This window comes from Choloepus didactylus, chromosome 3 (genome assembly GCF_015220235.1).
Source record: "Choloepus didactylus isolate mChoDid1 chromosome 3, mChoDid1.pri, whole genome shotgun sequence".
Classification (NCBI taxonomy): Eukaryota; Metazoa; Chordata; class Mammalia; order Pilosa; family Megalonychidae; genus Choloepus; species Choloepus didactylus.
In genome coordinates this window covers 127,740,355-127,766,308 of record NC_051309.1, presented here as the reverse complement: position 1 = coordinate 127,766,308, position 25,954 = coordinate 127,740,355, and the positions used below count along the sequence as shown (strand labels likewise).

The 25,954-nt window shown below is 35.2% G+C and overlaps 1 pseudogene; it reads left to right on the top strand.

Moving 5' to 3' along the window:
- The first annotated feature begins 22,313 nt into the window (after positions 1 to 22,313).
- Positions 22,314 to 23,552, top strand: LOC119529796 (annotated as a pseudogene).
- Positions 23,553 to 25,954: the final 2,402 nt, after the last annotated feature.

Sequence of the window (25,954 nt, the reverse complement as noted above, 5' to 3'; positions counted from 1 at the left end):
TCAGATGTGCCTACTTGTATTTCTGGGTGTCGTACCCTTTTGTAGTGAAGAGAGAAGGAATGTGTTTATGAGAGAGAGAAAGAGAGCGAGAGAGAGAGAGAAGCAGGCAAAGTTGATAGTCTTCTGATGTCTACCCACTTTGTTCCTACAGAAAGAAAAAGAAAAAAAATATTGCCTATCACTAAAGGAAAGCCAATTTTGATGTAAACATATTCCTGATTTATTACTAATTTTTGTGTGCTTCTCATATTTGAATTTTAGTCACACTGACATGTTGGTACCTAACTGGAGCTCCCAAATCCTATGTATGATGCCAGGTGGGTTGATTTGTTTACTCACAAGAGAACCAAAATTATTTTAAAACCTCAATCACTGTAGTCTGAATATTTTTAATGACAAAAAGTCTGTTCAAATGTTTTTGGATTTTACTTTTAATTCCATAGTTTGTTTAGAGATGATAGCATAAATTAATTTTCTATTTTATAGCACAACTTATGGTAGCTTATTTCAAACTAGATGTCCTGAATCTTTTCAAATTATTTTAAGGGATCCTCAGAAACTATTGTTTGCTCTTCACACATTAATCTTTTTATATTTTAAATATATAATGACGATTCTATTGGAGTTTTTCTTTCTATGGGGGGATCTCTATAGATCCTTCTAGCTAACAAATATTTAGAAGCATATGTTTCTTAAAAATGCAACTTTAGAAATGGATTTTTTAAAATATATATTTGGAAGAAATGTTCATTTATTTATCTGAATTATTAATTTCTGCCTCTATGATTTCAAAACCAATTATTACTGTGGTTTTATTTGATATTTATAAAATTCACTAATAAAAGCATTGGCCACTTTATGATGCAGAACAAAAAATGTGATTAACTCAGCATCATCCAATAGAATATTCTCCAATGATACAAATATTCTATTAATCTGTGCTGTCCAATATCTTAGCTACTAGCCACATGTCTCAATAGAGCACTTGGAATGTGTCTAGTGTGACAGAGAAACTATTTTGTTTTAATTATTTTTTAAATTAATGTATTTAAATTGAAACCTAACATGAGGCTAATGAATATCACATTGGACAGCATAGTTCCTAATCACCCTCAAACAATGCATATTTAATTACAGCTCTCTTATCATCCTAATTCCTTCTTAATGGAGTTATAAAGTATTGATATAAATACATTTTATAACAAAGTACTACTGTAATTTTTGTCTTCTCTGACTTCCCAAGTTCATCACAAAGGCTTATTTTTTTTTTTATTTTTTTAATTGTTTTAATTTAATTTTATTGTGATTATTCATATATCATGCAATTATCCAAAGATTGAAAGTGTAAAATAAGTTACCCACAGTACCATCATACAGTTGTGCATCCATCATCACAATTATTTTTTTTAAGTTTTTAGAACACTTGCATCACTTCAGAAGAGAAATAAAGACAAAAAACAAAACAAAAAAAAAAAAAACTCAAATCCTCCCCTACCCCTAACCACCCCCCTCCATTATTGCCTCATAGTATTGGTATAGTACATTTGTTACTGTTGATGAAAGAATGTTAAAATACTACTAACTGTATAGTATATAGTTTGCAATAGGTATTTAGTTTTCCATATGTCCCTGTATTATTAACTTCTAGTTATAGTGTCATACATTTGTTCTTGTTCATGAAAGAGATTTCTAATATTGGTACAGTTAATCACAGACATCACCCACCACAATGTTCACTGTTTTATACATTCCCATCTTTTAACCTCCTTTTAACTTTCCTTCTGGTGACATACATGACTCTAAGCTTCCGCTTTCCACCACATTCACACACCATTCAGCACTGTTATTCTCACAACATGCTACCATCACCTCTGTCCATTTCCAAACACTTAAGTCCAACCTAGTTGAACATTCTGCTCATAATAAGCAACCACTCCCCATTCTTCAGCCTCATTATATATCCTGGTAACTTATATTTCATGTCTATGAGTTTACATATTATAATTAGTTTACATATTATAATTAGTGAGACCCTGCAATACTTGTCATTATGTGTCTGACTTATTTCACTTAATATAGTGCCCTCAAGATTTCCTCATCAACTCTTTTTTTTTAAGATAGTTTTGTTCACCCACCATACATTCCATCCTAGGTAAACAATTGATGGTTCCCTGTATAGTCACGTACTTATGCATTCACCACCATCACCACTATTTATATAAGGACATCTCCATTTCTTCCACAAAGAAAGAGGAAGAGTCAAAGAAAGTAGAGAGACAAAAGAAAAAGAGAAAGAAAATTTTAAAAAATGATAGCTAAAAAGCAACAAAAGGAAAGGCATAATTAAACTAAAGTAGAATAAAAGAGTAAGACAACATTGCCAATGCCCACAGTCCCCCTCTTATAGGCATTTAGCTTTGGTATATTGCCTTTGTTACATTAAAGGCAGCATAATACGATGTTTCTGTTAACTATAGTCTCTTGTTTGCATTGACTGTACTTTTCCCCCAATACCACCCTATTTTTTAACACATTGCAAGATTGATATTCATTTGTTCTCCCTCATGTAAAAACATATTTGTACATTTTACTAGAATTGTTGATCTCCTGACTGGTATAAGGAGGTGTGGCCCCCTTAGTTTCTGTTTTGGCTGTTTTCCCCCAGGCTCTGGGGTCTGGTTTTGTATTGTTGAGCACTCTAGGTTTCACTGAGTTACACAGTCCCAGTTTTTATCTTTTTTCTTTCCTTCTGGTGTCCCACATGCTCCTAACCTTCCTCTTTCAACCATACTAACAGTTATCTTTGTTCAGTGTACTTACATTGCTGTGCTACCATCACCCAAAAGTGTGTTCCAAACCTCTCACTCCTGTCTTTTCCTATCTGTCTGTAGTGCTCCCGTTAGTATTTCCTGTAGAGCAGGTATCTTGCTCACGAACTCTCTCATTATCTGTTTGTCAGAGAATATTTTAAACTCTCTCTCGTATATGAAGGACAGTTTTGCCAGATGTAGGATTCTTGGTTGGTGGTTTTTCTCTTTCACTATCTTAAATATATCACCCCTCTTCCTTCTTGCTTCCATGGTTTCTACTGAGAAATCCGCACATAGTCTTATCAAGCTTCCTTTGTATGTGATGGATCACTTTTCTGTTGCTGCTTTCAGGATTCTCTCTGTCTTTGATGTTTGATTATCTGATTATTAAGTGTCTTGGCATAGGCCTATTGAGATCTATTCTGTTTGGGGAACCCTGAACTTCATGGATCTGTAATTTTTCTGTCCTTTATAAGAGATGGGATATTTTCATTGATTATTTCCTTTATTATTGCTTCTGCCTCTCTTCCCTTCTCTTCTCCTTCTGGGACACCCATGACATATACATTCATGTGCTTCATGTTGTCATTCAATTCTCTGAGCTGTTGCTCATATTTTTCCATTCTTTTCCCTGTCTGTTCTTTTGTGTGCAGGCTTTCAGGTGCCTTGTTCTCCAGTTCCTGAGCGTTTTCTTCTGCCACTTGACATCTGCTGTTGTATGTCTTCATTGTGTTTTTCATCTCTTCTTCTGTGCCTTTCATTTCCATAGATTCTGCCAGTTTTTTTTTCAAACTTTCAATTTCTACTTTATGTTCACCCAGTGTTTTCTTTTTAGCCTTTATCTCTTTTGTTATATCTTCCCTGAACCTGATGATTTGGTCTAGCATATTTCTTTGAAAATCTTTAATATATATATTAAAGATATTCATTGAAGTGAAACAACATCTCAACTGTATCTTGATTGAGGTGTAAGTTTGTTCCTTTGACTGGGCCTTATCTTTGTTTTTCATAGCATAGGTTGTAGTTTTCTGTTTTCTAGGCTTCCAGTCTCCTTGGTTACCCTAATCAGGTTTTCCCAGACCACGACATGCTCAGGTCTCAGAAGGGAGCAATATTCAGTATCAGGTTTCCCTGAGGCTGTGTCTTAGAGATTGACACACCCTGTGAGGCTTCTAGCTGCTGTGCTTTTCCTAACCTGCCAACCAGGTGGCACCTGTCAGCCTGTCACTCCTGACTGGTATAAGGAGGTGTGGTCCCCTTAGTTCCTCTTTTGGCTGTTTTACCCCAGGCTCTGAGGTCTGGTTTTGAATGGAAGGCCAATAATAGAGCTGGGCACCACCTCCTTCCTCTTAGGGAAGACACGCCCCCTAGGGAGACATCTGCATTTCAATGGATTCTTTGTCTCTCTGACTCTGCTGTCTCCACCCTTGTCCTGGTCAAAGCACCATAAACTGAAAACAGCTGAGGCTTTCTCCACTGAGCTGCTCAGGTTGAGAGAGAAAAAGGGACAGAATACCCCCTTTCTGCTTCACTCATTGGCCAAAGGTAACACCTGGTCTTCTGTGCTCCCTCTTCCGAGACAGGGGAGACTTCTGGCTCTTTAAGGTCAGTCATCACTAAAAGCCTCTATCTGCTTATTGGGGATTTGTAGCTTGTATTGAGCAGTCCACATTTGCTAATTAAAACCCCATTGGAGCTGGACATTCACTTGCTCAGAGAGTGCTGCTTTCTGCCACAGCGTTTTCCTGCCATGGGGGGAGGGGTTCCTGGCATGATTCCACAGTTTGTATTTACAGATTCTCTGCTGTGATCTCAGGCATTCCTCCCAATCCAGGTTGGTGTATGATGTGTGGACAGTCACAGTTGTCCCCGAGCAGTTATTCCAGGTTATTTACTAGTTGTTCTTCATTGTTCATTAGTTATTCCAGGGAACTAACTAACTTCTACTTCTCTCTATGTTGCCATCTTCACATCCTCTCACAAGGGCTTATTTTGACTTTGAGTGAAAGACATACTTATACAATGTGCTTCAGCTGATTGCACATTACAGTTACAATTCTGTTCCCTTAAGCCACAATTTTTATAAGACTATCTGAAATAATTTGTTCCAATCTTTGCTACTTTCTGAATTTCCATGTTGAGAGTGTAACTCCTGCTTTAACAATGTATTTTTGTGTCATTAGTACCTCCAGTTTTCTAGCTTTTATTTTTCCTTTTATATTGACATCCTAAGCCTTCAGATATAATGGTTATTTTCAATTGCCATAAGTGTTTTCATGGTAAATTTTAAAAATGCTGTAGAATATTTTATTTTTAGAGATATACATGTGTTACAAGTTTATATTCTTTATTAATAAGAAGAATAACATATATATTTTACTTGTTCTTTGGTTTCATAAGGAAATTCTCTGGGCTGCTTCCTCTCCTTCACCCAATTATTGGGAAGAACAATGTAGGCATGCATAACTCCACTATGCCATTGCCTCTTTCTTGGGAGATCAACCTCCCTTGCAGAAAGCAGGGGTTCTCATTGCTGCACCATGCCCTAACTCTTTAGCATTGCCTCCTAAGTGGAAGGGCCTGCCACTTCCAGTATAGGCTGCTGCTTAGGGGAGAAGTCTAGTTTCCGTGAACAGAAACAACTGGACCTCCAAATAATCTTCAACATTTCTTCTGTCAATATTAGAGATTATATTTAGGCTCTAATTTTGTTCTTTGTTTTATTTCCCAAATTGCTTAGAATCTGGGCAGGGAGGAAGGGTGCTTTTTATTTGAGATTTCTCTGGAGACCCTTAGATGTATATTTTTCTTTTGCTGTTTTCTTAATCATGCATTTTGACTTTTTTAAATTGAATTTTTGTCACATTCTTATTAACCCATTTGTGTGTGTGTGTGTGTGTGCAGGCATACATATGCATAATTATTTATTTGTTTGTTTTTACTGGCAGACCAGGAGAAAATTGTCCTTGTTGGTAGGTTGAGCATGTACAGTTGTCGGCACTATGTGACAACTCAATTAAAAAATGCTTTATTGTGGTGACCTGGGAAAATGTCTCAGTGGATATGAATGCTATAACGTGTGTGATACAGACATTTGGAAAATATGGAGAGAATATGCCAGAAAAGATAGATTTGTATGGTTACTGCTCATTTGTAACAATGGACTGAAGAAGGATAATGAGAAACTGAAAGCTGTTAACAATTGTTAATGCTAAGTTTGAGAGCATAAGGTCTCTGTTCTAGTATAAAAGTGTCTCAGCACCTGATGTGGAAGGACAGACACAGCACAGCAACATGCTAAAGACCTGAGATGGTTGCTCCAAGATCATACCTAGCAGGACTCAGCAGGACTCAGTATATAGTCATACACATGGCTATGATTTATTACAAGAGGATACTAAGTAAAACCAGCAAAGGGGAAAAGTGTATATGGTGAAGTCTAGACAAAACCAGGCACAAGCTCCCAAGAATCCTCTCTCAGCGAAGTCAAACAGAGAATGCTTAATTTCATGCAAGGAATTCTTAATTGCAAGGTATTGGGACAACGTGAGTGAAACATCGTCTCTTGGGTAATCTCATTAGTGATTCAATATCTAGGATTTTTATTGGGGCTGGTAATGTGCAAAACCTCTGCCCAACATGTACCAAAATTCCAGACCCCCAGAAGGAAAGTAAATGCTTAGAATAAACCACATTGTTTGCAAAAACAAATTAGGCACAGCAAGCCATTTTTATCTGGGAATGGTGGAAACCCTCCTAAAATCTGAGATCCTAGCTATCAGGCAAGGGCCAACCTTGAAAACAGGCTTTGCTAAGGATAGCAGTCTCCAGTCTGCTTTGTTTACTCTTATGTACATAAGATGTAATTGGTAGAACTGCAAAGTTTCAAAGGTGTTTTTGAATGCTCAGGCAAGGCAGGTCTATCGGATGAAAGGGAGGACACTGCAAAAAACCTGGGGCCCTGAAATATAGGGTAGGTGCATCTCAGTGTATACCTCTGAGTACCATTTGGGGTCACAGAAGTGACCCACATTCCCCTAATTAGGGTTAGCACTTCTTTTATTCTGCAAGATACTGCAAGGGGCGTCTTTCCCAACAAGGCAACAAGTGCCTCCCTCAGGAGCTGCCCCTACTTTCTCTATCTGCCAGATCAAATGATAGTTAAATATCATTATAACCTGACTGGGGAAAATATAAGAATTAGAGTTTCAAGAATTAACCAGCATGCATTAGTGAGAACCAGAGAAGTACTGCTGCAATTGAATTTCAAGGGTGCTTCATCAAGGGGCTTAACCAAGGAGGTATGGAGTTGATAACAGAATCTAGTGGCCCTAGGAGCAGAATACATGGGTGCTGCTTAATGTCTAGTATCCTAATCCCAAACCCAAAAAGTTTGCAAAAATAAAGAAGATGCTGTTGTGTGCTGCACTAGTAAAAAAGTCATAAAGTAATTTTTCAGATCTGGAGCCCATTGACTAAAAAGATTGCTAATCCCTAAGAGAAAGACCCTAAACAATATAACAAATGTATACCATGATGATTTTCCCAGATAAATTTCATTTATCAACTTGGCTAAGTGACAGTGTCCAGTATTTGGTCAAGCAAGCACTGGCCTGATTGTTGTGAGGGTATTTCATGGATTTAAATCATTAGTTATTGCATCTATGGTTGATTTTAACTACAATCAACATAGGACATTGCCTTCCACAGTGAGACAAATATCCTCATCCAATCAGCTGGAGTCCATAAAGGGAGATCTAAGGATTTCAGTGTCAGGTAGAAGACTTTTTATCTTACTTCAACCAGCCAGCTTCTCCTGAGGAAATCATCATCACCTTCATCACCAGTTCCCAACTTGAGGCTGCCCTATGGAATTCAGATTGCCAATCCCTGTGGTCACATGAGGCATGAACCAATTCCTATAATAAATCTTTATATATCTATACAGCTATCTACATCTATATCAATCAGTAAATCTATTTTTATATCTATATATCCCCTGTTGGTTCTGTTTTTTGGAGAACCCTCACTAACACAGAGGCATAAGGCAATTTATTTGGGTGACTCTACACAAAGGAAAGGGAATATCCAGACATTAAAAGGACTACAGGACACAGGATCTGTTTTGACTTTGACATTCTGAGATCCAAAGTACCACTGTGACCCTATCTTCAGAGGTGTAGCCTAGAGGTGAGGTAATAAATGGATTTATTGTCAAAGTCCAGCTCCAAATACACCCACTGCATCCTGATTGCCACTCAAGACATCATTTCTCCTGTCACCACTATATAATTGGAATTAATATACTTGACAGTTGTAGTAGCACATTAAGTCATTGAATAGAGCTATTGTAGTGGAGAAGGCCAACTGTAAATCTCTGAAATTGCTCCCCACACTGGCCAAGATAGTAAATATAAATACCCCAAGGAGATTGATGAAATTAGTGTCACCATTAAAGACCTAAGTTTGCAGGTGTCATGGTCCCTATCATATCTCTATTTAATTTTCCAGTTTGGCTCTTTCAAAGACCAAAAGAATCCTGGAGAATGACTTTAAGACCACTACAGACTCAGTAAAGTAGTAGCCTTAACTGCAGCTGCTGTGCTGGATGTTTACAAGTTGATTAATAAGGTCCCAGATACATGGTATGTGGCCACTGATCTGATAAATGTATTCTTTTCCATTCCCATTATGAAAGACAATCAGAAGTACTTCACAATGATGTGAGATGTACAAAAATATCCATTTAAAACCATGCCAGGGTGACACAGGGCTATGGATCCCTAAATGGGGCATTAATAAAAATATCCACATTTTAATAACACTGAAAATTAAGTGGAATCATTCATGTAAAACACATGCCAGCCTAACACATAATAAGTTCTAGGTCTAAAATAAGTGCTATTTTTACTCAGAAGGCAATAATTTTCAGCCTTATTCTTTCCTCTACCAGAGATCTCATTAAGCATTTATTTTCTATCTGCAAGGGAATAGAAAACGTGAATCGATCCTGGAAATCATGCAGCAGGCAGATGTCTTGATATTTGAGTTAAATCATTCTTTAATCATAGTCAAACATAGCACAAAGTGAATTTCAATAGCGGCAGAGCGAGGAGTGTCAGTCATCACTTGCCTAGCAAGGTTCATTTGAATTCTAAGAGTGCGAGTGCCAGGATTCCATGTGAAGTTTTCATGAACTAGTAAAATAATCATAAAAATGTCTACAAAGGGCACCATATAATTAAACACTTCATGATAAATTTATAGTAGTGGCTTCTGTTATTAATGCATTCAACACGATAAGTGAGATTAAATTAATATTCTACTATTTGTAGTAATACTAACATTTTTTTCCAAATAAATGCCATACTGGATTTGAAAAATAAAGACTCCCACCAGAATGGCCAAGAAATAAATAAATACTGACAAAACCAAGTATTGGTCAGGATGAAGAAGAAGGAAAGAAAGGAAGGGATTGATTTTTAAAATTTTATAATTTTTCAAAGAACGTGTTCATGTAAATGGGCTACTAATGGCATAATAAGACTAAATATTTTATCAATCCAGGTTTTTGCTTTATTAATTATAAAAACTGGTGGTATGATTTAGTAAAATATATCGTGGGTTGGAAGCACAATGTATGTGTTCAAAACCTATCAATTTCCTGCTCTGTGACTCTGAACACACTTCATTCATCTGAAACATTGGACTATTTCCTCAGTTCAAATATACAGACTGTTTAGAATCTCTAAAACTGAGATGGTAGTTATGTAAAGTTCAAAATTAATTTGCTAGAAGATAGGCAAAGGATGAAGTTTGAGTTTTTTGTCTCTCTGAGTTAAGTAATCCTGGATTGATTATATCAGTTGCTAATTCAGGTGATTTAACTGCAGCAGTTACAGGAGAAATTGACAAATCTCAGAGTAGATAAAAGCTAGCACAGATGGTTAAGAGTAATTTTGAAGCACTATTACTGAGGTCTTGAATATCTATCAAGCACCAGCTTCCTTTTCATTGAAATTTAAATTCATTGAGGGAAAATAAAAGTAAAATCACACCACAAAAAATAGAATTTCTCCAAATAAAAATGCAAAAAAATTCCCATTGTTTTCTAAACTGCCTTGAGAGGAGACTGTCAATCCCAAAGAACCCTAGTAGTTATCAGGAGACTCTAAAGTGAACCTTTTATTGCTGTGAAGGAGAATGTGTTGCAGAGTTGCTCTCGCCTCACTTTTGATGGCCAGAAACAACTTGGAAAGATTCTTAATCTCAGTGACAGAAGCTGAAAATCAACTTTTATTCTGAATATGAAAAAGATAAACTGATATGTCTAATATTAATTGTTCCTACTATGCATATGTGCATGCTATAAAAAGGATGGTACTATTACCACCAATACTGTAAAAGTCTTAAGTATTAAAAAATTATATTACATTTACAAAATTAGGCGGCCGTTTGGTGCAGTGGTAAGAGTGTAGGCTTGCAAGCATGCTGGGTTTCCTCTGGATCTCAGATCATCTATTTTCCCTTTCTGTCCCTTGGGACAAACAATACAATCTCGTTGAGATGCCCCACATATAGAGTGTAAATCTCTGATCCTTACTTCCTTGGTTTTTCTGAATATAAGATATAATATATACAGTAACTCTTAGGAATGATGATGATGATAAGAGGAGGCAGAAGATGCTGATGGTGCGATTCTGTACAGTGCTCAACATTAAAATAAAATATTTAAAGAAATGGAACTTGGAGTACTTATTAAATCATTACAGAGTTAAACAGAAATCATGCTTTCTGATTCTGATTAGATACTATATGCATGTGTTAATACCTAAAATATGTGGTAAAAAATGCACTTTACTATTTTCTCAGGGGTCTTAGTTTAATAACTGCAGACTGTTAGAGAAAATGTCCTATTCTGAGGATTTGACAATTGCATCCTGTGTTTGAAGAGATATAGTAAAACTTAAAACAATTTTAATTTGGTTCTTAGCTGCATATGAGAGTGCATTAATAGTTTTTTTTTAAATATTTATCATTTCCAATTTTAATTTCAAAAACAGTATAACTTACATTTTGTTTTAATGCAGCAATCCGTGCTATACTACAGCAAACAGCTCCCTGGTGAGATTATTTGACAGCATCATTAAGTTGTTTTTATTTGTCATTTAATTTACCACTAGATCAAAAGAGTTAAAAGTAATATTATAAATATTAAAATTCTAAAACTCGAGGGCAAGTGGAGGTTAAATTGCAATCAAAATGGTTGCTGACATTGATTTCACAGTCATGCTGACAGAAAACTTTTAAAATATCAGCATCAATGAATGAATCACACTAAAGGGACATAAAGAGATGAATTTGATTATTTTCCTCTGAAAGGTTTATTCCTTGTATCTTGTAGCCCCATTCATATATATATATAGACATTTATTTTATTTAGCTACCCACAGATACTTTGGATGATTATCCAGGGTTAATCAGGTTATTTGAGTGACTGGTTATTTTGCTCTCTTCTTTGGGCAACCTGAAATGCATACAATTTAAGGCAGATTGAATCACTGGTAATATAATACTGCTACTAGCTAAAAATGGCTTAATGCAGGAGATATAATGTAGTGATTCAATTCTAGTCCAAGGTGTCTGCTGAATAAAAAGAGATCAGTTTCCTCAAATTACAAAACAAAAAAACATAGAATTTATTAAATTATTGATTTTAGATTGATTATATATTACTATGTTTAGAATATTTATAGACTATGAAAAAATTTAGTCAAGTAGCCAAATAAATTAGACTTTAAAGGTTTTAAATATTCAATTTCTTTGTTTTGGAAGGAAATGCCATTTATCTAGGATGTTTCAAATTTTTCTCAAAACATCAAATGTTGTCTGTGTATTTCAGTCAGATGTCAAACCATTTTTATAGAATCAAATATTCATGTTGCTTTGCAATGAATAAATATTTAAGAGGAAAATATTACATTGAAAATTCACTCTGAAATAACTAACTTTAATAGATGTAATTTGCCACCAAAGGATTGTAGAAATCCCTAAAGAAAATTTGACTCAAGTTTAATATCCTAAGTTTCATAGTAATATTATAATCGGCTTTGTATAGATTGAAGAAAAATTATAATGTAGTATGTTTTAAATGTAGACTCTGAAAAAATAAGGGTTTTTTTTTTGCATTTTCTTTTTGAAGGTTTCATAATTCACATTTCATTAGGCATAACAAGTGTTATTAAAGAAAATTATTTCTTGAACAAAGCAAAATTTAGTTTTGTCCAGCTTCATTATTCTGCCTAGAAATTAAAACTGACTTCCCATAAAAAGGTCACGTCAAGTTTTTTGACAATAAATCATGTTTCAGAATCCCTAAAAATGTTTGTAGAGATTAAGTCCTTTATACATGTGTAGGAGTGCATTTGGATAAAAACGTTATACTTTGGAATGGTGATTTTCTGGAAGTTGCTTCTTCTATGGTATGTTTGAGAATAGAATTAGGCTACAAAACAGTAACATAATATCATCTGCTGATTATTTCATAATATTGAATGAAGATAGATATGCTAAGATAATATTAATTTTAAAAGAAAGTTTAAAATTAAAGAATTTTGATATTCATTGATGTCTGTTAAAGATTAATGCTGTTTCAAACAGGCTAATACTAAGTACACTGTGCTGTCTCATTTATCTTTTGATAATTGCTTCATCAAATGGAACTAGTTAGACTGCATAAAATATATTGCGTTCATTGACCTAGGATAGTTTGCATTCATATGCTTATTGGAAGGTGTTAGTTACAATTAGTGTTTTAAAGAGATGCTAGTTACTCCCACCAGTTATATATCAGCTATAAAAGAAGCAGCTCTGAGATAGCTGGATGAAAACTGTTTACAAGTCTGTAAAAACACAGGAGCAAAATCACTTCATGTCTGAGTGACTGACATATGTCACTGGTGGGATTTTTTTTTTCAGAGCATTTGTGTATGTGTGAAAAGATGCAAAAGTACACAAATTATTAGAGTATCCTATTTTTATCCATTGGAAGAAAAAAATATGTGCTTCAAAATATCTGTGCAAAAAATACAAAAGCTAAAATGAATATATATTTAAATGTCTAAAAAGTTTGGCATTTAGTATTCATAAAAATTCTGTTGTTTGAAGGAAAAATTGTAGGCTAGTCTCAGTCAAATAATTTCAAATGCAAATGGAAAATATCTTTTAATATTGCTTAAATGTAAAATGTTTAAATCCTTTCATAATGTCAACTATATATGAGAAATGGGGGCATTTTAAAATGTGAAGAAAAATCTTAGCAGTGTTTCAGAACAACTTCAACCTTAGTAGAAGTCCTGATACATGTGACAACATAGATGAACCTTGAGGACATTATGTTGAGTGAAATAAGCCAGATCCAAAGGACAAATATGGTATGATTACACTGATATAAACTTGTTATAATAACCAAACTCACAGAATTTAAATCTAGAATATAGGTTAGGGGATAGAATGGGGATAGAGAATGTGGAGCTGATGCTTTGTGCAAAATTTCTATTTAAGCTGATTTTAAATGTTTGAAAATGTATAGTAGTGATGGTAACATATTATTATGAGTATAATTAATAGTGCTAAATTATGTTTGTGAATGTGGTTGAAAGGGAAGTGTTGGGTCATGTATGTTACTAGAAGGAAAAGTAAAGCTAAAACACAGGTAGTATAGCACAGTGAACTATGATGGACTGCAGTTAATGGTACAAATAAAAGAATGTTCTTTCATGAATTATAACAAATGTATGACACTAATACAAGGTGTTAATAATAGGATGGTATATGGGAAAAATACCCACATAATGTAAACTATGGACTTTAGTTAGTAATATTTTAATATTCTTTCATTATTGTAACAATGTACCACACTAATGCAAAATGTCAACAACAGGAGGGTATATGAGAACACTATTTTTCACATGACTTTTCTATAGACCAACAAATTCTCTAATTAAAAAAAAACAATAATTCAAAAAAAAAATAGTGCTAAGTGATAAAAACCAGACACAATTACAGCATTTTTTATGATTCCATTTATATAAAATGTAAATACAAATAAATCTATTAGAGGCAGAATTAGATTAGTGGTTATAAGACTGGGGAAGCTTAGAGGGATTGGCAGGTGACTGCTAAGGGATGTGGCATTTTTTGGGTGGAAGTAATGAAAATGTTCTGAAATTGATTGTGGTGATGAACATACAACTCTGATTATACCAAAAGCCATTGATTGTACACCTTGGATGGACTGTATAGTATTCGAATATATCTCAATAAAACTGCTTTTAAATAAAGCTGCATCTGGCCAAGAGGAGAAGAAATTATGTCTTATGCAATCCATTCATAAAAGACAAAAGAGGTTGTCTTTGGGTCTACACAATGACCTTCAGACACTCTCTCATATATTCTGCAGACGGCCACGCTGATATATTCCATTGTGTTGACTGCTGGAGTGTATGACAATACAGTTTGTCTGTTTAGATTGCTGATGCTTACTATTGGAATTTATGGTTCTTCCCATTTACTTGTAGACTCAAGATCTCCAAACAAATGTCTCTTTATCCAAATCCAGGATTCACTGAAGTCACATACCCTCCAAATACTAATTGTTCCTTATCGGGGTAAAATGGAACCTGTGGATCCCTGCACACAATTCCTAAGGAGCAGTAATTCTGGAGTACTTCTTTAAGGTTGAATTTTCTAATTCATCCAAAAGCATTTGACTGTACCTAGTTTTCTTACCCTGGGCCTATTAAAATACATGGCTGGCTATCATGAATTCATTTCTTAAAATTGAAACAAATTTAAGATTTCTCTGTTTAAACAATGTGATCCTTTTAATTACCCTTGATTGATGGGCATGTTTCTTGTGTGTTATTTTGCAGATCCTGGAAAATGTACCCCAAATTTTATTGGCTGATATAATAATTTAATATATACTACAATGGAATCTTCAGTCAGGGGAAATTATATAAATGACCTTGGTATAATGAGTTAAACACTATCAGGTCTCAAAATCAAGGAAATGCAAGATTAAAAGAAAACACATTTGGTAACAAACCATGGTTAACAGAAAAATAATCACACTGAGATTCAAAATGGCCTACATTGATTAAAAATGTAGCAACACATTTATCATTCTGTCCATGTGTCATGGAAATACAAAGATAATAAAAATAAAAGAATTTAAGAACATAATCACAAAAGATGTATGACCAAGGCAGTACTTTGCCGTGAAAGATACTGCGAGGCATTGAATCAGTAAGGCCTGAAGCTCAACAATGTTTGACTCTTTATCACTGGGAGTGGACAGCTGTATGCAGATTTCCATAAAAGAGTTAGTCTTTGGTTAACCTCTGTCTACACAATTAATATTAATAACAGATAAATAAATACTTACAATCTTTTTTTTTTTTGGTAACTCACCTCTACACAATGGATTACGTTTTGCAATGATTTGTTTTGAATGCTAACACAGCATTTTTCTCTTCATGAAAGATGTAAATTACAATTTGCAAATGTATGCATTACTAGGATCTAAAATGTACTTCCCAATGAATGATCCAAATATAGTAGATAGAAAATATAATCTGTAGAGGAGTATGTTTTACATAAACCTAATGTAAAGTAAAATCAAATCATTTTCCATGTGTAAGGATATAATTGAATATGCTTTAGGTATCAATATATAAAATTGTGTGTATATGTATGCTGCATTATTCTGGAAAAATTAGGTTAGATAGAGTACTAAGGTAAGTTAAAATATATTGCTTCATAAATTTACATTTAACCTGTTTAAATAGATGCTACCAATTATTAAATCAGCTTTTTCATTAGATTGTCCAAACTCAACACTCAACAGAGTGCAGGATTCCCTTCTTGCTACTAACACTGCTAAAGCGTAAGACAGCTTCTCAGCCCATCAATGGAAGGATCTTGCCAACCCTCAGGAGTGCAGAGATAAATGAGTAAGAAAGACCCTGCCCTGGAGTTAACTCCTCTCCAGTCTACAACTAGGCAGGGACTAGGCTGATGAGCCCTATCACAGCTCATGTATCACCACGTAAGTACACACAAACCGTATCTCCCCGCAAAAAGGGCAAGAAATGCTTTCTAGTATTCAGTTTATTAAAATAGGGTACAGTGTCTATCTTTTAAATAAATGTTTATTTTAATTAATTAATTAATCAATCAATCAATCTGTGTTGGGAATTGAATACTATCCTCTAAAAAAGTCAGGCTCAAGTCCCAAACCCTGGGCCTGTGGGTAGGGACCTATTCATAAATAAGAAATTTGAAGATGTTATTAGCAAAAATGTGTACAAACAAAATGATGGTAGGTCTTACACAATATGGGTGATGTCCCTTTAAGCAAAGGAGAAAGAAAATCTGCAGGAAGCAAGAAGCTGTAAGTTAGCAGAACCTGGAAGAGAAAGGAGAAGAAGGAAATTGCAATATGATGGAAAAACCAAGGCCTGAGGATCTCCAGCAACCAGACCCAGAGCACCATAGTCTCTGGGAGAAAGCACTGCCTTGCTGATGCCTGGATTTTGGACTTCTAAAGAACTAGCTTGAAAATATGAGCCAAGGAATTCCCATTGTTTAAGTTGACCCATTGTGTGGTATTTGCTTTAGCAGCCTAGAAACTAAAAGAGTTTGCAATTAATTATTATTTTTAGTTAATCACTGGAAAAATGAATTAGTCAGATATCAAAGATATTTTTTACTGTTTGTTTCCATAATTGCAATATTCACATGATCCAATGATTTCATTAAAGTCTTTCTTCCATATCAAATTTTAGAAAAAAACATGTGAGAAAATGTAGATACAAGCTCTTCTTTAAGTATGATAGGAACATGATATATAAGTAGCCTGGGAGGCTATTACTTGAAAAGAAGTTACTTATATAGATTCTGAAACCAGATCTATTCTAAATGTGGATATCTAGTTAGTGACAGGACTACATCATTATTTTGAGTCAAGATCAATGTGTCTTATCTAAGTTTAACATCAGTCCAAGTGGTAATTTATTTATCTCTTGTAGATTTTAATCAAGTATCCATAAATTTTGTGGAAAATTTAAAATTGCTTATGATTCTTTAATCAATTCATAAGATCTAACCACAAATTTTCTTTTCATAAAATACAACTAAACCTTATTCTGAGAAATATATTCTCCAAACGTAATAGGCTTTCTTGCTTACGTTAACAATATTTGATTGAATTTAAGCAATATTAAAAAATTTTAAGGTGCTGCATTTTACCCATTCAATTGTTACCTCTGGAATAGTTTCACTTTAATGATGACAAGCCAATTAGAAATCAGCTATAAATTTTGAATCAATATTTTGTATTACATGAAGAGTAAATTCAGTGTTTAAGATTTGTAATATATGTTGACAGAATTGAATTATCTTATTTAAAATATAAATAATCTGTCAAAATCTAAATGAACAATGCTGAATATGTGCAGGGGAAGTCACAGACAAACCTAACAGCCATTTCCCAGCCCTATTCTACCCTCTTCCCCTTCCCTTCTTTTCTATTGTGTGCAGATATTTCAGTATCTTTCCTTCTGGGGGAGATGTTAAGTCCAATGGAGCTGCCTAACCATACCTTAAACCCAGAAACCAGGAACAAGCAGCCTCAGCAGCTTAGCAAAGTGGGAATGATCAGCAGCAGGGCCCCCTCTCCCTGCGTTGTATAAATACTCTACCCTCAGGCAACACGGATCTGTTTCTCCCCTCTGACATGAAGTAAGGCATTTGGAGTGGCCCTTCACCAACACTGAGCCAAGCAGTTGGCCTCCTTGCAGAAACAATCATGATGGGGTCTCTTCCCCTGCTTCTTTGGGACCTTTTGTGCTGTGTAAGTAATGAAGCAGTCTGTTCTAGTTTGCTAATGCTGCAGAATGCAAAACACCAGAGATGGATTGGCTTTTATAAAAAGGGGGTTTATTTGGCTACACAGTTACAGTCTTAAGGCCATAAAGTGTCCAAGGTAACACATCAGTAATCGGGTACCTTCACTGGAGGATGGCCGATGGCATCCGGAAAGCCTCTGTTAGCTGGGAAGGCACGTGGCTGGCGTCTGCTCCAAAGTTCTGGTTTCAGAATGGCTTTCTCCCAGGACATTCCTCTCTAGCAAGCTTGCTCCTCTTCAAAACGTCACTCACAGCTGCACTCCGTCCCGTCTCTTTGAGTCAGCATGTTTCATATGGCTACACTGATCAAGGCCCACCCTGAATGGGTGGGGTAACGCCTCCATGGGAGTATCCCACCAAAGTCACCACCCACAGCTGGGTGGGGCACATTCCAAGCAAATCTAACCAGCACCAAAACACCTGTCCCACAAGACCACAAAGATAATGGCATTTGGGGGACACAATACATTCAAACTGGCACACAGTCATTTGCTGAAAGCCTGTTGTGACCGAGCCTGTGTTCCCACAACACACCATGCAAAAGCTCATTCCATAGCATGCAAGAAGAAAACTCCCTAGTCTATTATCAAATAGAATGATAGGTGTTCAGTAGTGTGATAATATCTATAATTGCTCAATCTGAGAATGATCTCATTAATAATGTTCAATTTCTTTCATTTAGGCCTGCTGAAACAAAATGACATGTAGACAATCACCACTCCAAGTCAAAATTACAAAGGGGAAGACAATTCTAGTATTATTGTCACTTTAGGTCTGCTGGTCACTGCTGTGCTTTCAAAATTATTCTTTAAAAATACTCTTGTTTTCTGAATAAAGTTTGGGAAAAGGCATTTGTACACCACTGACCATTTTGTTTCCAACTGAAATGTGACAAAAATAACGGAATACTAACCAAAAGCATGCATGAATGTTGAATCAAATGAGGCAGGATGCTGAGGTAGGATGCTTCTGTAGATATTACCTGGCATGTAAAATTCTACCACAGTAGAACCATTCATTAACTGATTATTTACTAAAACAACAAGGTCTAGGATACTGAAACCCTTTGAGGGTTCATCTCTGAAATAAGTTATGCATTGACAAAATGTCAAGAGAAGCAGATCAAAATGAGGTGTGTTAAATTTGTCATATTTATAGAAAATTTGGATGGATTAGAGTGTGATCAGAAAAATGGAAATCAATTTATATATTGCAATTTTAAATCATGATAATACAGGGAATTAGGTGACTACAAAATCATTAAGAAGTCTGAGGCAGTAAAGGTGAGACTATGAGCTGCTGACTTTCAGGAGAACAGGCTGCTGCAGAAATCTCAGAAAAAGGCCAATTAAAGTTTCAGATGTCTTCATGTTTGAAAACCTTGAAGCCAATGCCAAACTCAGATCCATTGTCTGCCTACATATGTGTCTGCCACCACCGAGTTGAAAAAATGGCTGCTTTCCTTTCTTCCACATCCTGCATGAGTGTTACCTGACGAGACACTTACCCAATTCTTACCTGACATCTAGCTGGCAGGGGATTCTGAGAAATGTAGTATCCATTTCAGGTATCATTAAAAACAAATCTAAGGTGTAATAATCATGTTTCTTCAGTGCATGTCAGGGGAACATGTAAAAAAGGGACAGAATTATAATGCTGGTGGACAAGAAATAATCCATGCACTGGTAATGGGAAGTAAGAAGAAAAATAATGAATCATTTTTTATGCCCAATGAAGAGAACTATATCAACACCAAATTATCATGTTAAATAGGCCTGTGACATCTGAGTGTCACTGGGCACCATGAAGTCCTTGTGGTTATTCTAAAGATGGAAATGTGGTATTTTAAGAATGTTGAGAAGAAACACCACCTCTGTCAATTCCCCTCCAGGTCTGATTTTACAGCAAAGCTGATGAGAATCTGGTAGGTGTTGGAAGAGTGCTCCAAGAGACTGTGCCTGATTTAAATCATTCTGTTCCCTCAGCTCACTCTCCTGTACCATTTCCATGCTTCTTCAATTTATATAGCATTGTCTTCATGTGAAGATAACTAGTGATTAGAAAGGAATAAACATGGGTCCTAAACAGTGTCTAAAATAAAATCATAAGAAGGACAGTATAATAAAGGAAGAGTATATATCAGGAGAAGAATTATGCAAGAAAGCAAATTTATACATAGAGAAAATGCCAAGTTTTTCAAATAATATAAACAATATGTGGCTCCCTATTGCAGTGAGAGCATGGATGTGTGATCTGAACTCACTGAGTCTAAAAGGATTCAGGGAAGCACTGCCAGTGTAGGGTTCCTTAGGACCATAAGCTGTGGCCTCATCCAGAGGCCTCATGTGCCCACGAAAATTCCAAGGGCAGAGGTGTAGGAAAGCTGCATTTAATGTTACCGGGCAATTTAAATAATAATAGAAAAAAGATTATAAGCACAAATTTTTAGGTTCATTAATCAGTTTACAGATTTGGGCCCAGGGATTTTTTATGAACATGCCAAACATATTACTTATTTCTTGCTATCACAGGGCTTAGATGGCTGAATATAAAACGTGCACTCCTAAGATCCTTTAGATTGTTTTGAAATTTCCCCACTCAGAAAGCTGTAAGGACTTATCAAGAGTGGCTGATATGATCAAAGAATGAGCAACCGTCTTTCTCATTGCTAGAATATGAGAGAAATACCAAGAAATGTTCATAAAATGGAAAATAGTGTATCCAGTAATAGACCTTAACCTAGTCTCTTGAGAAAGTGATTTGTTGAACTATAAGTGGTACCCATTATTGAGTTGTGAAATCACTTCACCGCAATGAAGATTTTTAATAAAATAAAAGTTTATTATAAAAATCTAATAAGTATCACAATGCATTGTACATAATAAAAGCACATATTACTTTGTGAAATTTTTGTTTCAGTCATATATTAGAGAAATATAGCTCCTTAGTAAAGAGAAAACTTTCCTCATATTGCCCTGTTTTTGATTATAGAATGGTAGTTGTGTTTAAAGCATCAATGTGAAATTTAAAAAAAAAATTACCTTATTATGAGATCATTTATTTAGGCTATGCAAACAATTTATCAAGTGTACACCCTTAAAGTAAGTTAGACTCTGCATTAAAAAATCCAGGTGGTAAGATGGAAAGGCTGGTGCCAATATGTTGTATTTTAAAATCATAGTGTGATGAATAGTCATTAAATATTTAATCCTTAGTGATTTAATCCATTGATGAGCTTCTAAAACTTTTTTTCACCTTAAAAATATTGGCAATCTGGAAACACTGAATTTCATTAAATTGCATTATACAGACATTTTCCACAAAAGAAAGAGATCAACTAGGATAAAGAATGAGAACACGGAGTATCTTGTTTAATCTTTGTAATTAATTTTGAGGTTGTGTATGGTAAAAGAATAAAGGAGAGAAATTGGTAATGATCTTTGTGAAAAATGTGCTTCTGCTTGACATTTAACAGATTTATAACATGCTTTGTGGTATTATCACACATATTACATATAAATATTCTTGCCTTTGTCAATTCAAGTTTTGCTTTTTTTAATAAAGTGCACATATTATAGAAAGAGAAATCAAATGTAATATTTTGTAAACTGGAATGTATTACCTATAGAAAAAACCCGAATATAAATAAATTATTGTTTTTACTGGTTATCTCCTGAACACAAGGAGGACACAAATTACAGAAATAAGTTCTCTGTTTTCTCTGCATTCTCAAATTTCCAGGACTTGCTATACTCTTCCTTCTTTACATTTATCTTCATAGAAATGAGAAACATAGTTAAATAAATCCAGAGAAGCTAAATGAGTATTCACTAATAAGAGGAACAACTTTCCTTGAAATCTATGAAAGAAATAGGCTAATCACAGATACAGTGTGGAAGAGGTGACAATCTTGGGAGGCTCTGGGGAGCAACTTGATAGTGGGAGGAGATGTAGTTTAATTTGTGCTCTGACCTCCACTGACTCAGGCTAAATTAACCAGGAACACAATTTATTAATTGTGGACTGGGGTGCTCACAGTAACTCCAGGAAGGTGGCAGAGTTAGGAGTCAAGTCTGAGCATCCAGGGAAAATGTCTTTGACTATGCTAATGAATAGTTCCTATGAAGACACTCTTCTGATATTACCCAAACACCCAGCTCAGCATTGTATTCACTTTAAAAAGCTGCAACGATTAGAAATATTGAATAATATATCAATTATTCCATTAATATCTCATCTTTTATTATAAAATCAAATAATATCAGAGAAAGTTGTCAGATAACTAGAATATTCATAAGCACCACTTATATGTCCAACCACCTGATAATTAGGCTAATTGTTATGGAATGGGTGGATTCATATGATTGTATTTTTCTTGTTTTCCCTCATTCTAAAAAGAAAGTGGAAGGGAGGGTGTGAGGCAGATAGGGTAAGGAAGCAGAAACAAAAACAAACAATAGGGAGAGCAACACCAACACACTCCTTCCCACTCCCCCTACCAGCCTTGGTGCCTGCTCACCAGCTGTGGAAAATGGTGAAAGGAACCATTTATTATGATGTTCTGGGGGTCAAACCCAATGCCGCCCAGGAAGAGCTGAAAAAGGCTTACAGGAAACCAGCCTTGAAATACCACCCTGATAAGAATCCAAATGAAGGTAAGAAGTTTAAACAGATTTCTCAAGCTAATAAAGTGCTCTCTGATGCAAAGAAAAGAGAATTTTATGACAAAGGAGGAGAACAAGCCATCAAAGAGGGTGGAGCAGATGGAGGTTTTGGCTACCCCAAAATAATAATTATGGCTCACCCATGGACATCTTTGATATGCTTTTTGGAGGTAGTGGAAGGAGGCAGAGAGAAAGGAGAGGTAAAAATGTTGTTTATCAGCTCTCAGTAACCTTAGAAGATTTATGTAATGGTGCAACAAGAAAACTAGCTCTGCAAAAGAATGTGATTTGTGACAAATGTGAAGGCCGAGGTGGTAAAATAGGAGTAGTAGAGTGCTGTCCGAATTGCAGAGGTACTTGAATGCAAATAAGAATCCATCCGATGGGACCAGGAATGGTTCCGCAAATTCAGTCTGTGTGCATGGAGTGCCAGGGCCATGGGGAATAGGTCAGTTCTAAAGATAGATGTAAAAGTTGCAGTGGAAGGAAGATAGTTGAAGAAGGAAGAAGAAGGAATAAGAGAAGAAGAATCTAGAAGTTAATATTGACAAAGGCATAAAAGATGGCCAAAAGCTAACATTCCATGGTGAAGGACAGCAAGGAAACCAAGAGCCAGTTCTGGAGCCTGGAGATATTATCATTGTTTTAGATTAGAAGGATCACGCTATTTTTACTCGATGAGGAGAAGACATTTTTGTGTGTATGGACATCCAGCTAGTTGAAGAACTGTATGGCTTCCAAAATCCAACATCCACTCTTGACAACAGAACCATAGTCATCACCTCTCATCCAAGTCAGATTGTCAAGCATGGAGATATCAAGTGTGCGCTAAATGAAGGCATGCCAATTTATTGTAGGCCGTCTGAAAAGGGTCGCCTAATCATCAAATTTAAGGTAAACTTTCCTGAGAATGGCTTTCTCGTTCCTGATAAATTGTCTTTGCTGGAAAACCTCCTACCTGAGAAGAAAGAAGTAGAAGAAACTGATGAAATGGATCAGGTAGAACTGGTGGACTTTGATCTAATCAGGAAAAATATTATAATGAAGAAGCACATGAGGATAATGAACATCATTCCAGAGGTGATGTTCAGTGTCAAGCCTCTTAGTTGGGGCCAGTGAATAATACTCACTACTAGCATTTTATAAGCAGTAGTGAGCAAGTGAAGGACTGTAATCGTAATATGCTCACTACTTAACTATTGTTTTTGTTTTAATATTCAACTATAGCAGTGTTTTAAGAGTAAAATGGAGAATAAACTCAAATATAAAAGCTCCCACTTTGCCCTGTATATATGATGACTTCAATGTGCAAGGTGAAATTTCATAATTGTAAAAACTATTGGTTTAAAAAAGAAAAGTCCCCTTAGCATTTGTTAACCCATACCTTGTAATCATTTTTTCGCTGTATACAAGGACAAGCTTAGAGTGAAATGCCTAGGTACAGGTATGTGTATTGACTACAGTGTATGACTCTTCTATGTTAAGCTATGAAATTAAAACTGTATTTAGCTGGCAATCAGAAAAAAAACTTAATTTGTAGAGAAGCATTGGTCTGTACAGTTATTTGCATTATGTGAGATTCATTGTAATGCTACTGCATTTATTCTGTTGCCTCAACTGTTATTTGAAGATGGCATAGTAGTAATTTAGTCTGTGGTATAGACTAAAATAGACATGGTAGTGTTTTAAAGAGGTTTATCATAATATGCTGCTTCTTGAGGGCATGCACTGCTACAATTGCATTCCATTCTGCTATGACATTTGAAAAATATATATATAAATATGTTGATCAGTCCTGTTTACATTTTTCCCTCTTCTCTTTGGACCATGATATATGCCCCAGAGCAGTGATTGCAGGAGCTGGGTAAATTCAAAGTTAAGGTGAAGAGATCTTTACATACAGGAGGAGAAATTTGCATGTATGAGATAGGAAGGTGTTCCTTCAGTTCACTTTAAACTATTTAACTTATGCTCCAAAGAAACTGTAATTTAATGTTGGTAGTATAGCAAATTATGAATAATTTTAGTCATATGGTTTAAAAGTTATCATATGTTCACATGCTTAAATCTGGATAGCAGAATTTAAGTGATTCTTAAAATGTATGACTGTCTCCTTAGTATATTGCTTAGAAAGCATTTCCAAAACAAGAACCAATAGGATGCTTTTTTTTTCCTGATGTTGGAACTGAGGATTTGAAAACCAAAAAAAGTAAGCTAAATCAGTTTTACTTTCATAGTGTTTAAAACTTTTCAATATGAGTACCCATGGAAAAAAACAAAAATGCCTTAACCTTGCAGCTGCATTTTGGCAACGTGATGATCTAATTCTTTAAAGAAAGACTAGAAATTGAAGCTGATTGTGAATTCCCAGAGACACTTGGAGCACAAACTTGACCTTATTCACTTTCCCAGGTCCCCATTCTTGACATAATATTCCATTTCTCTTCATAACCTGCAAGACTGAGAGAGTGCTGCCCCTAGTGCCAGGAAACTGTGTGGTTCATTTTTTCACACCACGATGGGTGAAAATACATCTAGAGTGCATACTGTGCATGTTATAAAAAACTATTTTTAGCTTAGATGAAATACTTTTTATCCTAGGCCAAATCTAGACATACAAGGAATTATCTACATATATTCTCAATATTTCATTCAAATTCCATGATAATGGTAAAACCTCAATGCTGAAATTTGGGCACTTAATCCAAAATCTTCTACCATAATCCAAATCCTTCTAGTATAACACAAATGTAGAATGTATGATACTCACATTAGTGGGCCATGGTTCACTGGTTCTCAATCAAATTTGCTTTTGAGCTCTATTAAATTTATTGACATTCACAATATATTTTACCTCCTATGAACTGCATGACTTTAAGTAATTCAGATTAATTTAAATCTCTAAGAACCATGAATTTTAAAAAATGTCAAATGTGAAGAATGCATGCATGCATACAATGAAATTATTTTTGACACCACTTTATATTTTCCTGTTAGTCCCACATTGCATTTACTCAACTATCAGAAAGTTATTTTGGCACTATATTTGGTGGGAAAATAGTTCCCTTACAGAAGGTTAGGACTCCAATTTCAGAGACTGAGTTACCACTCTCTCTCTCTTGCTCTCGCTCTCTCTCCCTCTCTGTCTCTCTCTCTGTCTCTCTCTCTCCCTATATATATATATATATATATATATATATATATGGTTCATTTCTGCATGTAATAAAAATCCGTTTGCCCATGTCAATAATCTGTACAATTTCACACTCTACCACTCATGTTGTAATGAAGAACGATTAAAAAATTGTTTCCAAATATTTTCCATTTCCCAGAAAACAGAGCCTCCAAAATAGCTGAGTGCAACAAACAAGCCTACCAAAATTAAATGTGAAATTAATTGAAACTTGAAAAAAATCTTCTAGTTTTAAATTTTAAGTTATGAATTTCCAATGAGAACAGTCAAATATAAAATTCTGAAAAATAATCTTTCATTTGTGTTGCTTTTTCA